Raw genomic sequence first — 12,812 nt, forward strand, 5'->3', positions numbered from 1 at the left:
TGGATAGGCATATCCTAGAGAGAGATTTATGGATCTGCTTGTTTATCTAGTTCTTGAAATCTTGGACCCAAGATTTTCTGAAAGTAAATTAGGGACCAATTGCTGATTTTATGAAGTATTCTGTAATAAAACAAAATGTACATTATGTTGGGGTCTTTGATGAATACCCTTAAATTACATCCTTTTAGAACCTATGTTCCTTATCATGCTCCAACTAGAGTGATCTTTGTTTCTTAAACATTCCAAACTCTCCTATGCTTAGTGAACTATGCAGTGTCCCAAGATCTTTGCATATCCAGTTCCTTCTCATCATTAAACTCTCATCTTAATATTATCACCTAATCAGTAATACTTTCCCTGATCACAAGTGGCCCTCTTTCAGTGGATCTCTGCATCATTACCCTGTTTTGTTTTCAGAGAATTTACCTCAACAGGAAATCATATTTGACTCTGTGTGTGTGTGTGTGTGTGTGTGTACTGGACCTATTGAAAATTAGGTCCCATGAGGACCAGCATCTTGCCTATCTTTTTCACCAGTGTATCCTTACCATCTAGAAGAGCCTGGCACATGGTAGGTATTCATTAAGTGTCAGGTCAATGATGAATATAATCTTTGATATTAACTTAATTTGTTAATTTGCACATTACTAATTTTGATTAGCCTTTCTCATGTCACTGGTTCTTATCTTTTGGTCTTTGACTGCAATGATGTTTAAACTGAAAAGCCTGGGTAACAGGTAGAGGTTTCCTTTGCTCTTGCACAACCAGACCTGGACTCCTCCAGAAAAGTTTACTATACACAGTGAGCAAGCAAGAGAGCCCATGGATGGTTGCTCAGGGCATTTCAGGGCCATGCTGTAAAGTATCAAACATCACTTCTGCCCACATTCTCTTGGTGGGAAGCCAATGACCCAAATTTAATTACAAAGGACAGAGAAACAAAATCTTCCAATATGCCAGGAAGTAGAAATATTGGTGATAATCTGACCAGTCTAGCTACACTTTTCATTGGTAGTCTCAAGAGAACTATATTCTAAACAGCCAGCATCTCTATTTGCTATATTCACCAAACTGCTCCCAATTTTTCTCATTTCAGAAACTTGTTGAAATACCTTGTTTCATTTTACTTTGTGTAATGGATTTGTTTCTCTTTAGACTTTAGTATTTTAATCTTGGTGGGATAAATTTTAAAAATAGAAGCATCTCAAGCTGGAAGAAATAGCTCTATTTTTTTTTTAAGTCTTTCAGCCCTACCCCCAAACTGAGAATTCCTCAGTGACTATATTTCACCCTTAACCTCTACTGCTAGGAGTCTGTCTTTCACCATCTCTTTAGCAACAGAAATATACCAAAATTCAATATTTGGAACTTAGATTATAAAAGGAAATTATTATGGAAAATTGTATGTTAGACGTTCACCTTCAGCTTTGGGAGATGTACATCATTAAACCTTTTATACAAAAAATTAAGACTCAAATAATCTAATTTTGTAAGACATGCAGAGAGTTAATTCCTGGTTTCCTGTTTCAATGCCTGTGAATGCTCTCTTCAACACTTCAAAATGGTTGCTTAGGGTCTGGTCTGGCCTGGCTTTCTAAACTGGTATTGAAATACGGTAGAAATCCTGGAGATCTGTAGTCAGAGAAACCTAGGTACAAGGCCCAGCTTTGTAACTTATTATGTGACTCTGGGTAAGTGGCTTAAGCTCTTTAAACTTCAGTTTGTTTACCTATAAAAAGGTGAGACTGTAATCACTTCATAGCCTTGGGGAGGGTATTAAGTAAAATGTAAAATGACTAGTATAATGCCAAGATCAAATAGGTACTCAATAAATGTTAACTATTCTTATAATTTTCATCCAAGTATGAATTTTTTGGCTAAAAAATGGAAACATCTTGGTCAAATCATAATATAGCTGACTCAAAGACAAACCTGGAATATGCAGCAGTATCTCTAAACACTACGCAAATTCCAATTTCTCCTCCATGACACTTTCGGCTATCTAGGGCATTCTTAAGAAATAAAAGAGTTAACTGGCATGTTTATAAATATTGAGCTTCAAAAAATTGGGGGAAACCATTCTTTTCCATTGATTCATCCTTGGAAGGACTTTAACATGACAGTTCTTCTCCTTTGTACAGAAGAATTTAAATGTCAACCTTTTTAGAAGGAAAGACATGGTAAATGAACTCTCAAATACAACTGTAGATATGGGAATATGAGCCTAGATGCACAATAGAAATGAAGTGATTTAAAACTGGAATGGATAGGCCTGTCTGTTGAGCATCAAGGCCTAAACTAGAACATTTTATCTTCATTAAAATATTTTTCACAGGGTCAGGAGAATGGAAGCATTAACCATCACACCCTGTACTTTCTTTTCCTAATAACCTAAGTGTACACACACACACACACACACACACACACACACACACAGGTATGTATGCACAAAGCCTGCCCACCCACCCCCACTCATCCTCAAACAACCCATACATGATTTTGGCAGAAAGGATGAAAATCTTATTCAAATTTTTTATCCCTTTTCACTGAGTAGAGGTTTCTCCATCTGGTTTCCATAATTCTCATCTGAAAATTCAGGGGTTCAACCCTAACATTAAAAAGAATAATAATCTTGTCATACTTCAGTGTTAAAGAACTTGTGAAATAAAAATAAAAGTATTGATTAAAGCAATTTAACCAACCTCCACTTATCAAATTAATAAAGTATAGAAACATGAGCATTAAAATAGAAGTCATGTACTTGGGATTTTCGACATTCTTTTTTTTTTAATTTTTTTTTATTTTCAACATTCTTAACTCTAGCCACTCGAGCAATTCACATGTTTAGAGTTCAGCTTCTTCATTTGTTAGAGTGTGCTGTTAATTCCTACCCTATGGAGTTATTTTATTGAACTATAATTGACAAATAACATTAGTTTCAGGTATAAAATATAATTTGGTATTTGTATATATTATGAAATGGTCACTACAATAAGTCTAGTTAGCATCCATCCCTTCACACGTACAAGTTTTTCTTGTGATGAGAGTTCTGAGATTTTCTTAGCAGCTTTCCAAATATATAATACAGTATTAACTATAGTCACCATGCTGTACCTTACATCCACATGATTTATTTTTAACTGGAACCTTGTACTTCTTAACTACCTTTGCCTATTTTGCCCACCCTTCTGCCACCAATCTCTTTGTGAGTTCATTGTGTTGTTTAGATTCCACATATAGGTGAGGCCATCACAGTACCTGTCATTCTCTAATTGACTTATTTCACTTATTTCACTTAACACAATGTCTTCAAGGTCCATCCATGTTGCTGCAAATGATAAGATATCCTTTGTTTTTATGGCTAAGTAATATTCTATTAATATGTGTGTGTGTGTCTGTGTGTGTGTGTATAACAAAATGTTAATCTAAAAAACAAAAACGCTAAAACAATGGAAAGTGATTGGTCTGGGAAGAAGCCTATATATATATATATAGCATATATTTTTTCTTTATCCATTTATCCATCAATCAACATTTAAGTGGCTTCCATGTCTTGGCTACTGTAAATAATGCTGCGATGAATATGGGGGTACATAGATATTTGAGTTGGTATTTTTGTTTTCTTTGGATAAATATCCAGAAGTAGAATTGCTATGTCTACCCTATGGAGTTTATTCATTTATTTTACAGAACTTTTTTTTAGCATTTTCTATATTCTGTACTGAGCTCTTCTGATACAATATGAATTAAGACACAAACAATTCTCTAAAGTAGCCCACAGTCCTTAGGGGGAGAAGTCACGTAAAGTGCTTTGATAGAGTCATGTCCAGAGTGCAATGGCATCAAGGACATCTAAAGGGATATATAAGGTATCAGTGCATATAATGCTAGATGGTAAGTGGAAGTGGGCTAGGCTGAGGGGTGGGAGAGATATTCCACCAATGTCTGGGCTCCTAGTAGAGCTCAAGTTGCTCCTATCTAGTTCTATTTAGCCCTGACAAAGATTGTCCTATGTTCAGGGTCCCACACTAGATCCCAGAGGCTTACAAGTGCTCTGGGCCATTGAAAACAAATGAATAAGGTTGTTCCCATGGGATGAGCAGACTAGGAAGTTGGTGTGTTATTAGACAATGGGCAATGATCTAGATATTGTAAGCAGGACATCCTCATTAGATCACAATAAGAAGAGTCAATTGTCTTCTCAGTGATGCATGATACTTTCTCAAACAGAAAAGCTATTCCAGAAAGCCCTCACATGGCTCTATACTATTCCCCAGCACCAGCAGCCAGCAGATATTTCCTCCCAAAGACTCAGCATTTTCCCTCTGCAGACTCCACTTCTATCCACATGCCTTCCTGACTATGGAGCTTTCCAATAGTCAAAGAAAATGGACGAAATTACTTGATCTTACACCTTAGTCATAGATCTTTATATTGAACAACAAAGAATTTAGTACCTTTGTCCTTTTGCCCTAAGAACTTCCCCTGGGATGAAGAGTACAAGGAAAAAGGGTGGGAGGTGGGGTGATTGAGGATTGGACCCAGTAGTTGTTTCCAAATGTGATATATCTGGAAGCCAGAATTTGGCAAAGCCAGATTACACCATCTTCTTTAGCAATCCATTCTGCCTCTGGTGTTCCAACTTTAAAATGTCATGGGGCACATTTCACATCCTCTGTTATGTAGCAAATTTAGAGAAATGGAATGATTTGTTCAAATTGACCTAGCTAAGTCAAGGCAAGATTTCACTTTCAAGTTTAGGCTTCTTCCCAGACCAATCACTTTCCATTGTTTTACGGTTTTGGTTTTTAGATTAATGTTTTGTTGTTATTACTTTGTTTATTGCACAACCCTTAAATCAGACTCTTTTCTTACTCCAGCCCTATCCTTTGCTAGTTGGGTGAACTTGAGAAAATCATTTGATTTCTCTGAGTCTCAGATTGTCCTCTATTAGACAGAGATTCTCATCAGGGGGAAATAATGCATGCCCTTTATAATTATGGTGAAGAGGATGATTTAATTCATGTAAAGTCATCAGCACAGTGGATTATACATAGTAGTTGCTCAGTAATTTTAAAAAACATTTTAGATATATTTTCCAAAATGACTCTCTGGCTCTGTTTCTCCTTCCTTTAAAATTATGATTATTATGCATTAAGTGCTATTATGTGCTAAACACTATGAAGGGTAAACTCATTTTAAAAAGCAAGATTATAAAAGATATATTTTATTCTCTGGATTTTATGAATAAAATTTATTCTTAATTATTTTACTACATTTATTATTATCTATGTTCATGATTATTTATGTCTATTGTAACTGCACGATAGAAATGCTATGTAATGGTATACTACTGTGTATCTTTTTGTAACTCTATGTTCAGTGACATTACCTTGATACCTTGAAATCATCCATGGGAGTATTTACACCATAGAAATAACAAATGCTATAATTCAAGGCTTGATTTGTTTTGTTGATTTTTCTAAACTTTATACGTTAATAAGGCAGATTCAACTCACTAGTGTACTGTTTCTGGTGCATTGTAAACAACACAAATAATTGAGGAAATATTTCAGTATTCAGACACTATTAGAGGATTTAGCAAAGATTGAGTTCATGCCATTAACCAGCATATGAAGTTTTAACATATGTCTTTGTTGTTTCCTTTTGGTTCTCCTCATTAACATAAATGAAAATATCAACCAACATTCATGTCACCATCACACTCATTCTTCAGTGAGGTGACTTCTTTGCTGAACCAGATAGAAATCAAGCATACTTGTAGTCTGATTTTGTCAAATCATGATTGAATTGCAAAACAGTTGTCTGTGGATACAAGAGTTCAGCAAAAATTAACAGATGTAGTCTGTGAGAGTTAACTGGCTATATGGAATTTATAATAAAGATTATATATTTTATTATATATATATTATATGCACCTGTTATCAGTAAAACGAATTATAGATTTATGTGTATTTATACATATGCACACACTTTTCCCCCAAAGAATTAGTTATTAATTCTGCATGGAGCACTGGGTGTTATGCACAAACAATGAATCATGGAACACTTCATCTAAAACTAATGTTGTAATGTATGGGGATTAACATAAGAATAAAAAAATGAAAAAAAAAAAAAAAAAAAAAGAATTAGTTATTAAATACTTATCAGCACCACTGCCTAAGACACATTAACCTTCTAGTCATCACCTTTCTGGCTCCTGAGCAGATCATATAAATTCAAGGGTCCAGACACCAGCCAATATATATCCCAAGCCCTACAGAACTTCTCAGGACCTGTTTTCCCAGGATGACCTTCTATGAGCTATGAGTCACCAAGACCTGGTTTCTTTGATCTGCCCTGGGCAAGAGGGAATTATACCCCATTCACATGAACAAAACTTTCTGAGGAACTCAGCTTGTAAATAAAGCATTAAGAGAAGTTGAAATGCACTGACATTCCTACAAGCTCAGTGCTCAAGAGAGTTGTGAGGATCATTCCTTTCAGAACTTTTGTCTTTGTAGAATGAGTATTATAACAGGCCAGTCTCAGGCTTCTGTCTCCATGCTTTATCATTTTCATTCATCATCTCTAAGGCTGAGCTGACCTTGTTTTGCTTGTCTGGGCCGTGGATGTCCCCTGCTGGAAACCAGAGCTCACTGCAGTTACAGGAATTGGAGCAATCACAGCAGTAGATGTGTGTATGTGAGCAAAGGCTCCCGTTAGCTGCTGCCTGCACATATCTCAACAGGAAACCACTCAGAAGATTCACTTTCTTGTCCTAGTTTTACAAGACTGTTCTCATTTACTGGTTCCACCTATTAGTAGTTAGCATAGTGTCCATTATATGGTAAGCTCTCAATAAATATTTATTAAAAAAATGAACATATGCCAGGCCCCTGGGTGGCTCAGATGGTTAAGCATCTGCCTTCGGCTCAGGTCATGATCCCGGGGTCCTGGGATCGAGTCCCGCATCGAGTTCCCTGCTCAGTGCAGAGCCTGCTTCTCCTTCTCCCTCTGCCATTCCCTCTGCTTGTGCTCTTCTATCTCTCTGTCAAATAAATAAATAAAATCTTTAATAAAAATAAATAAATTAAAAAAAATGAACATATGCCTAATCCTTGGCAAATCGTTATACATTATCTCATTTAAAAACCAGTCAAGTTAGGATCTATGATTAATTCATTGTTTTGTTTTTATTTTTTTTAAAGATTTTATTTGACAGAAAGAGACACAGCGAGAGAGGGAACACAAGCAGGGGGAGTGGGAGAGGGAGAAGCAGACTTCCCGCTGAGCAGGGAGCCCGATCTGGGGCTCGATCCCAGGACCCTGGGACCATGACCTGAGCCAAAGGCAGATGCTTAAGGACTGAGCCACCCAGTCACCCCAGTTGTTTTGTTTTTAGATCAAGGAACTAGGGTATAGAGGTTAGAGAACTTAAGGTCAAATAGCTTGGATGTGGCAGGGTCAGCATTCCCACAGGGACTGGCTCTCCCTGTCTGCTGGGCTCCCCCCTCTGTTATACCCTGCTGCATGCTGTCTCCAAGAGCTTTCTCCAGTCTTTCATTTACAAGCAAAGGACCTGTTCCCATTTGCTTTCATACTTCCCCACCCCCAGCATTCACCCAGGATCAATGGCTTCCTTTGTCCTGCTCACTGTGTACCTTGGCCAAATCCCTTCCCTTTCAGAGCCCAAGTTTTTCTTCATCAGATAAATTAAGAGGATGGATTAGCTGACTCTTAATTTTCTGTCCAATTCTAAAACGCTGATGCTTTCTGAATTTAATTTCAGATAGACATGCTGAAGTCCAAACTGCTAGGGATTTCCTCTCTGGCCAAGGAAACAAAAACTCAGTCATGTACTACTTGTAAAGTTGTATCAAGAGGATGGAATTCAGCCCCAACCAGGGGCTGACCTATGGGAATATATTTTTCAGATCAGAAGCTACTGATCACTTACAGGAGAGGTTATCAGTAGGTGGACGAAAAGTGCTCTCTCTCCCTCCTTCTTTCCAGTGAGCCAAAACATGGTTGGCAATTCAGACAGCCAGTTGGGAGTTTTCACCATGTGACAAGCCCAAAGGCATTTCTAAAGCTGCCAGCACAGAGGCCTGTCGAATCTACTAAGGAACCAGATGCAACAGATAAAATATCTTCCACAGCTTGGCATCTGGGGCCTGTGCTTGCCAGCTGAGAAAAGGGGCTGGGTGGCACAGTGCTGGAGGTGGGGGTGGTAGAGGGATGGCAGCAGAACAAATGACACACTTTCTCATTAAAGTAGGGGGAAAAGCAGTTCTGGAAAGCATGTCACAATTCTGGAAGTACTTGATTAAATGAAGGTGAATTGCATGCAGGTTATGATTATAGGAAATAGATTATAAGTAGGTCAATTATACTTTGTCACCTTAGACACTATTGTTTTATTGAAAATAAAATCATTACTGCTTTGCATTTCTAGAATATGATAGCCTTTTTGTAATTGACTCAGTACAATTGCATTCATCAAGGCAATCTTTACTTATGTATGTCTTGGATATTCCAGTTCTACTCCCAATAGAAAATACAAGATTAATGGATTATTGTTTTTTTTTTTATTGTCAAGCAGTAAATGACTATACGTTGGGCCAAGTATCCTGATTTTTTTCTCAGAAGTATGTTTCCCACTTAGATTCTTCAAATGATATTCATTCCATTCCTTTCATTTCAATACAAGTCATCATGTATTTATTGCATACATACATTCATAGTGTGAGGATTACAAAGATGAAGAGAAAGTGTTTGTCTTCAAGGAGCTTAGAGCCTGGAGGATCATGGGAGATATTTCTCTTAGGATCAGTGCAGGGAGTAGGTGGGGAGGGGTACAGGAGTAGAACAGTAGCCAAATTAAGGACACTGTTCTCTATGTCATCGTATTTATGGCTGGACCTCACAATTTCTAATACAAAAGATATGTGTGTGCATATATGTGTATTTTTCTTCTTTGATTTGATTTAAAAAACAAGAATATACTAGCGGGAGTTTTCTAACCATGTCAACAGTCTTTTTGAAAATAAACTTTGTTGCATTTGTTTGTGTTAATATAGTATATGGAGGGTGCCTGGGTGGCTCAGTTGGTTAAGCGACTGCCTTCGGCTCAGGTCATGATCCCGGAGTCCCGGGATCGAGTCCCACATCGGGCTCCCTGCTCAGCAGGGAGCCTGCTTCTCCCTCTGACCCTCCCCCCTCTCATGTGCTCTCTGTCTCTCTCATTCTCTCTGTCTCAAATAAATAAATAAAATCTTTAAAAAAATATATATATATATAGTATATGGATATATTAAAATAACAAAAAATGCTAAAAAAAAAAGAAGTGGCCCATAACTCCCTGCCATTTTCAAATCAATGTTTTAGCCTCTTCATGCCACTTTCTAGAACTTTCTTTTATGCACTCATACAATATCTTAGATATAGAACATTCTAGTTTTTCCATTGATCTAACGTCAATCATTCCTTTGCAGTTTCTTATCTCTTTTCTTTGTCCTTATCTTTCCGCACTTTGCACCATCACCCCCAACCCCAGAAAAAAAAAAATCAAAGACCACCTGGAATATATATCCTTCCATACTCAAGCAAGCAGTCTTAAGCCAGCAGTATTTATCTTTTTTCTTTCTTTCTAAAATAAAGGTCATACCGCATACTCTCCTCCTTTAGGTTGCATTTTTCAATTAATAGGATTTTTATCAACCATTCCACTATTGATGAGTATTATTTTCAGCCAGTGTGCTTTAAACTACAACTAATGTTAAAAAGACCATTCTGTAAATATATCCTCATAAACTTTTATTCTATGGAATAGATTTTCAGGTGCAGGATTACTGCGTAAAAAGGTATATATATTTTAATAGCTACTAATTGTATTTCAAAAGTTCTATCAGTAATATATGTCAGAGTGATTTTTCTACTGTATCTCCACCAGTACTAGTTATTATAACTTTTTAAATTTTGCCAATTTAATGGGTGAGAAGCAGTATGCCATTATTCATTTGATGTACATTTACATTCATTTGATTTACATTTCCTAACTACTACTGAAGTTGTTTTTTCACAGGTATCGTCCTTTTGGATTTGTTGTTGGATTGCTTATTCTGATATTACAAAACTAGAGTTCTTTCCCTAAGTTCACAGTATTCCTCTCACCTAATTTTCGATAAGCAAATTAATTGCTAGATTCTAGGATGTCATGAAATAATTATGAGTCGGAGTAGCCATCTAGGCCATAGACCCAGCAATGTCTAAATTGGAAGGGAACTTTGTGATTATGTAACATTCACTCACTCAGCTAATTCATTAGAAAAGACTTAAAGACTTATGTGGTTGACACTATCCTAGGCACTAGCGACTCAGAAGAAAAAATGTGAATAAATAATAAAATATGTTTTCTATTTGTAAAATGGTTCCGTTATACCTAGAGAACAAACACAAAGAAAAGTTGCTATATAAGATGATAATTTCTATAACGGCGCCAAGATAAAAAGGTTTTGAAAAACAGAGAAGGGAGAGATTAGTTTTGCCTAGAGGGAATGGGGAGTTTCCAAAGAAGGAAGTTATCTCATCATAAAAAATAAAGAATGATTCATCCAGCTAGGAGGTCAGAAAAGGAAGTGTGAAAGAATTTATTTTAGACAGAAGGAACAGGAACAAAGGTAAGGTGATATGAATGTATCTAGTGGTCATTAATGGCCAAGAAGTGCCACAAGATTGAGGGTGGGGTTTCTAGAGCCAAACTTAGGGAGTCTTTAAAGTGGATAAATAGAGGCTACTGGAACCAAGCAGGGGCATTCAGTACAAGTGATGTTGCCCACAACCAAAGTCAAAAGAAATTACTTGCTATTATAACCTTCACCTAATATTCCCATTTACTTCTGGATCCCAAAAAGATCCCACATGGATTTCACTTCACTGACACAGCATTGACATTCCTGTAAAAGAAGCCTTATAACAAATGCCTAATATCATTCATCCCTGCCATGTACCGAATATTTCATCCTGTCTTTTCCTGGCATGTTGATCTTCACACCACCTTTGGTTACACTCTATCTTTAAAGACTTGATTTTGATAACTCATTCTAATTCTACCTTATCCCATAGCCCAACAGGATTCCCAAAGCCAGGGGGTAGAGATAAGTGAGCCTAATACCAGTTTTAAAAGGCTTTGAATACCATTCTTAAAATGTCCTAGATTTCATGTTGTTAAATAAGTACCCACTATGTTCTAGACACTCTTCTAGATGCTGGGCATACAGTGGTGAACAACACAGACCAAGTGTCTATGCCATGGAAGGACAATCTAGTGAAAAGACTTACAAGTGCCCTATAGAAAACGTGGCTCCATGGAACCTTTTTAATCAGGAAGGAGTATGTATTCTAGGATGACTGCCTCATTTTACAGCTTCCTCTACCTTTATGTTTAGAAGAATAAAGAGGCTGATTAAGATTCTCTCCCTCTATCAAAATTAATTCATTAGTTTTATTTTTCTAAAGCTTATTTGGTGATAAATCTTATTAAATTAATATTAAAAGGGACATTTCATAATGACAAAAGGACACATAACCCTACTTTTGTATGCATCTAATAACAACTTCAAGCCATGAAGCAAAACTGATAAAAACATGAAATAGACAAATCTATAATTATTGCTAGGGATTTCAATAATTGATGGAACAAATAGAAAAATTAGTAGGAACATAAACTTAATACCATCACCCAAGATAACCCAATTGAGTTTTATAAGACACTCCACCAAGCAACAGCAGAATATGTATTCTTTTTTTTTTTTTAATATTTATTTAATTTAGAGAGAGAGAGAGAGCATGCAAGTAAGCAGGGAGGAGGGCACAGGAAGGGAGAGAATCCTAAAGCAGATTCCCTGCTGAGGAAAGAGCCCAATGTGGGGCTCTATCCCAGGACACTGAGACCATGACCTGAGGAGAAATCAAGTCTGCCACTTAACCAGCTGAGCCACCCAGGTGCCCCAGAATATGTATTCTTTTTAAGTGGTCTCAAGATATTCACCCAGATAGTTTGTGGTTCAATAAACCAAATCACAATAAACTGAAGGGGACTGAAATCATAAGAGGCCTATTTTTTGACAATAATTAGATTAATCTAGAAACCAATAACAGAATAGTATTTATCAAATATTTAAAACAAAACCACTATTTCTAAATACATACAACTTGAAGAAAAAAGCACAAGGCAAATTAGAAAATATAATTGGATTGAAATGAAAATTCATCAAAATGTGGGATGCAACTAAAACAATACTTAGAGAAAAATTGATAGCATTGAATGATTCCATTTGGAAAAATTGTCTCAAAGCAGTTACATAGTATTTCACCTTAAGATAGAAAAATGAAGAGCAAATTAAATTCAAAGTAAGGAGAAGGCAGGAAATAATAAAAATGAGCAAAAAAATAATGAAAAAAGGCAAAATAGGGGGGAAAAAAAACACCTGTTTTACCTGTGAGTCAATAAAATTGATAAAACTCTAACCAGACTCATTAGAGATAAAAGAAAAAATATTACAAATTACCAATATCAGATTGAGGGATCCAAGATGGCAACCTAGAAAGACCCTGACTCCCCTCCTCCAAGAACACAATCCTCTCCTCCTACACCTACATATAGAACAATTTCTCCTAAAGAACAGAGGGCTGATTGAACAGCTTCTGCACAATAAAAGATAGATCATATACAGAATGGCAGGTAAGACAAATGGTAAAAAGGGGAACCCCCACCCCCAACACTGAACTACAGTGGGGAAGAACAGTAC

The sequence above is a fragment of the Mirounga angustirostris genome, unplaced genomic scaffold (assembly GCF_029215605.1).
Source record: "Mirounga angustirostris isolate CCGP_5_RB_7025 unplaced genomic scaffold, mMirAng1.0.hap1 SCAF_4, whole genome shotgun sequence".
In the NCBI taxonomy this organism is placed as follows: Eukaryota; Metazoa; Chordata; class Mammalia; order Carnivora; family Phocidae; genus Mirounga; species Mirounga angustirostris.